The sequence below is a fragment of the Sturnira hondurensis genome, unplaced genomic scaffold (assembly GCF_014824575.4).
Source record: "Sturnira hondurensis isolate 20B ecotype Veracruz unplaced genomic scaffold, ASM1482457v3 Scaffold0020184, whole genome shotgun sequence".
NCBI classification, from domain to species: domain Eukaryota; kingdom Metazoa; phylum Chordata; class Mammalia; order Chiroptera; family Phyllostomidae; genus Sturnira; species Sturnira hondurensis.
The window spans coordinates 97,788-102,918 of record NW_028092815.1 but is presented as its reverse complement, the minus strand read 5'-3'; positions in this window follow the sequence as shown (position 1 = coordinate 102,918).

Below are 5,131 nucleotides of genomic sequence, written 5' to 3'. Positions count from 1 at the left end.
GTATGACATCTCCACCCCCTATTTTATAAGTGTCTTCTTTGTGAAAGTGACTATAACCTGAACTTAAAAAAAAAGATCTGCAAGTTGTATGCAATTTTTTGTTATCTTCACTTTATTGTGTAGGAGAAAACATCTACCTCATTATTTAAAATACATGGCTGTGTATTCTAGACCTTTTTTTCAGGTTTAATTTTAGTAACAAAAATTTAAAACATGACATTCCCTGTAGGCATTGTTATATACTGATATGTATGGTTTCTTGTCTTTTTAATTTTATTTTTTGACCACCAAGTAACCATTGTCAGAAGCAGTTTGTAAATACCAAGAACAAGAAAGTGCTGCATATCTTGTCTCAGTAAGAGTTAAGAAACTCTGAAAAGCATGAAAACATGTTACTTGACCTAATTTTTTACATTTAAGTTGTTCTATTAAATGTGGAACATCTTACAAAATTCAAGTGTTTTATACCTGCAATTGTCAAGAAGTAACAAACAGTGGGGTTTGTTGCAGGCAGCAAGTTAAGAAATCCTTTTACGCGTTTCTCAACTTTACAGGGAAGGTTTCTTAGGTCCCTGTGTAGAGCAGTGAGTGTGCGACCTGGTGAGTGTGCCAGGGGAAGAAGGCCCGTTTCACCTGGTGGGAGGATTGACTGTGAGTTCGGACCAGGAGTGTGTTCTCTGCTAGAAGATCTCAAGCCCCTGGCTGCGTGTGCTGGAGTGAGGACCTTGAACACAAACTTCCTTCCCTGTTATTATTCAGCATGAAGCTAAAATGACCAAATATATACTGTGAAAATTGTTTTCTTTTAACAAAAGACCAGATCCCTCCTTTAGCTTTGCAGATTTTTAAATACAATTATATTGAACTGAAAAAATAATGTCTATATAAAGATAAGCCAGATTATTTTCCACCACAGTACCACATTCATTGTAAATAGGGTTTTTTTGTCTACATTAACTTCCTTTGCCTGTAACCTATTAAAAATACAGTACAGACAGAAGAAGAGCCCAATTTACTAGTTGGGTAACTTCTTAAACCTCCATAAGGCTCTCTCAGCCTCAGTTTTTCTCATCTGTCACATAGGAACAATGACTTGTTTTATACTCTTCAAGGCCCATAAAAATTTGCAAGTCTAAATAAGACAGAATTGGTGTATGGGAGGATAATTAGACAGCCAAAATAGCAGATGGCAGACGATAAATTCCAACTACTGGCCCTAAACACAGACAGTAGAAAAAAAGAGACAACAAATGAGGGCATGAAGGCGGGGAACTTGTGCTGAGTGAAGAGAAGGGTTTAGACTGAGAACAATGAGGAGTCGGCTTTGGCAAAGGAGCTACGTGCACAGAATCCATGAGTATGGCATGGAAGGCGAAGAACTGCCCCTCAGGACGTGGGTGGTTCAGCAAATTCTGTACCAAGATGAAGATTTAAAGAGAAAGGAGGATCTCACTGTTCTTTTAGAGATGGATCACCAGCCCAATTGGTTCTGTGAAGGGTTGTGGAACAGACCACTGATAATTCTCCCCAACTACATGAAGGAATGAGAGCAGAGAAAGAATGGCTATCCAGCCATTTTGTTACCAGAGACCATCAGAGCACTGGAGTCTTCCCCATTGGCAAAGGTGATGTAGGGAGAGGTTCTTACACTGATCACCCGAAAGCTAGGAAGATGAATGGGCCCCAAGGGTGCTAAAAGCTAGAAAGATAGTTATATAGTGAGAGAAAAGCCCCCCATTCCCTTTACCTGTGAGAACCTTGGGCTCAAGCAGAAAGCTTGAGACTGTCTCCGAGAAAGGAGCTCTTCACTTTAACAGGTGGTGCAGCACCTGAGCAAACATTTTCCACCAGCACCTGCATCATGAGGTTGGCTTTTGTAGCAGCTGGTAGCTGAACCTGCATTTCTTTTGTTTGGTTATAATTTTCCACTAGGCATTTACTGAAATGTATAACAACGGGTGCACAAAAAGATTTGTACACTAGTGTTTAGAGAAGTTTTATTCTCAATAGCATCTAACAGGAAACAACAAAATATCCAACAGGTGAATAAATAAACAAAATATGGTGCATCCAAACAATGTGATAGTATTCAACAATAAAAAGGAAAAATGAAGAAGGCATGTATCAAAGGAAATGAAAACAAGATATCAAAGAGATACATGCAGTATTATTCACAATAGTCAAGATATAGAAACAACCTAAGTGTCCATCAGGGGATGAATAGATAAAAAAGATGTCATCTTTATAGATATTGGAATATTATTCAGCCATGAGAAAGAAGGAAGTCTTGCCATTTATGACAACATAGATGAAACTTCATGAAATTATGCCAAGTGGAGTAAGCCAGAGAAAGATACATACTTTATGACATCATTCTATGTAGAATCTAAAAGAGCTGAACCTATAAAAACAGAGAGTAGAATGCTGGTTTGCAGGGGTTGGGTATGGGAAGTAAAGGAGATGTCATTTAAGGTTAATAACTTACCAGTAGTGAATAAATAAGTGTTGAAGATCTAATGCACAGTATAGTGTTTATAGACAACAGCATTTTATTATACATATCAAACTTACTAAGAAACTAGATCTTAATTATTCCCACTGTTATCATTGGTGTTTAGCTAGGTGTTAATAGGAAAGAGAGCAAGGGAAACTAGACATTGAGCTGAATAAACTGGGGAAACATAAGCATGTGTGCTTGCTCAGCCATGAAATTACAGCTTCACACCCCAAGGGACAACAGCAGTGTGCTCTGCCAAGAGGAGTTAACACTCCTCTGCCCCCCTCTGCTACCAGATTGCCAGGCAGGAGGACGGGCAGGCAGGCACATGCACAATAGAAATCAAAATGGCACAGGGGGAGGTGCTGGACTGTAGAGGCTTGTCGGTCTAATCTAGAAGGGGAAAGAAGAGACTGGCTGGGAGGTGGGTCCATCCAAGCCATGCAGAAATTTGCACAGTTGATTAGTTTCTTTGCAAAGGCTCCTGGTCCATCCCAAATTCAAGCTAATATAACCCCAGGAAAACAAAGATTTCTCTCTCTTTCCTCAACAGTTGATGCCCTCCCCAGTCTCGTCCGGCCTTCTCTGGTCTGGAACCACATGACCATGGGGCTCTAGCTGCTACTGGAGCTGTAGCAAGTGGAGTGAGCTCCGAAAGGACTGAGCTCTCTGGCAGCCATGCAGACTCCAACGCTGGAGAAGCTGGAACAAACTAAGCTTTCTGGTTGGGGACTGAGAGTGTTTAGCAGCCACCTGTGGGCTCCAAGGGACTGTCCTTTAATATGAAGCAGAAACTCTGGACACTGGCTTTTGTCTTGGCCTTGCTGAGGATACTGTTGGACTTTTTCCACTGGTGTATGGCAGGACAGAGGGAGAAGGGGTGCTGGAAACCCAGAGGGCAGCTCTATCTCCACATAAATAAACCATGTGACACCACAGTCTCCTGAGTATGAGTCCTTAGAACACTTCTGTTGTTATCCTATGGAAGGACCTAGTTCCCACCCACAACACCACTACACAAAATAAATTATAATTATGTAATATGATAAGGTAAAGCTAATGCTATCATGGTCATCAGATTGCAATATTGAAACTTATCAAATCAACATAATGTACACATTAAACTTACATAGTTATAGGCCAATTACATTTCAATAAAATACTAAAATAAAAATTAAGTGGGAAGTGTAGCCCATGCAGACAACAAACTTGACTCCACACACAAGTGTACTTGGGTCACCCCATCTCCCCCATGCATGAGGATCCCCATGGCAGCTCACCTCTGGCCACAACTTTCTAGATCAAGTTAGTTTTTTCTTCCCTTTGTTCAGAATTTCAGTGTGGCCTTTTCCCAGATGTTAACTGCAACCCCCAGAGCTGAGAATGTTCAATTAAGCTCCTGCAAACTCCAGGCTCAGCCAGGGAGACTCTGCCCAGCATCTGAGATCAGCGTGGCCCAAAAATTCCATGGCCAAGTTCTCACTTCAGACCATAATGAACTGGCAGTAAAGGAATCAAACCCATTCAGAGTAACACAATCTCTGCAACGATTAATTCTGGTCCATGCAGACTTGAACAGATGCTGATGTTTTCCTTGTGGGGCTAGCAGCAGAGGCAGCAGGAGAAGGGCACACCTGGGAGTAGGGAAAAGATGAGGAAAGATCGCTTCATTGGGAAACATTTTTATTATTCATAAAGATGGAAATTGTAGATCTAATTAAATATGGAATACTTTGTGCTGCCTGTGTATTTAATATTGGTAATAAATGAATATACCAAACCCATCCTTTGCTGAATAATTTTATAATTTATTCAGTTAAATGGCTTTTTGTCTGCATTGCATTTATCTTATAGCAAATGAAATAAGATTAGCATAAATGCAACCTTGTAACCCAGAAAGTGTTTTATTATAGAATTCTGATGATGTCATTTCAGGAGAATGAATAGAGGAGGACAAAAAAGAAAAAGTTAATAGAAAGATAAGTAGAGGATACAGGGAAGAAAGAGGGAGAGAGAGAAAGGAGATGAAAATGGAAGGAGGAGGAAAGAAGAGAGAGAGGAGAGGTTATAGGGAAGGGCACAGAGAGGAGGGAGTGGGGGGAGAGAGAATCATCAGTATTTCAAGGCCTAAAGTCATGTCCTACATATAGTTCTTTTCTGTCCTCCATGGTCCTTACACAGAGTTTGGCACACAGTTTGTGCTTTCTGAATATGCTGAATTGAACTGAATCACTCCCCAGAGGAAAGAATGGAGAAAGAAAGAGAACTAGAGATAAAGCAGAAGATAAATATGGAGATATAGAAGGGGAATGGGAGACACTAATAACATATAAGTGAAATGAATAACTAAGGAAGGATAAATGAAGAAAAAGGGGAGGAACAACAAGATACAGTAGAAGATGGGGGGAGAGAAAAGAAAAAAGCATAGTGAAAGGAAGGGCAGAGAGAGGAAGTTTGATAATGAGACTGTGGGTCTGGTGATTTCAGTTAAAAGAACTGATGAGCTTCACAACTTTGAAGCTACCATCATACCCAGTAAAGTCCACCAACAACCTTATGGGAATATGTCTGACATAGCATCCATCCTAGAAGCCTCGGGCTGGACCCAGTACTTTTTAATTTCCCTGTAGCACA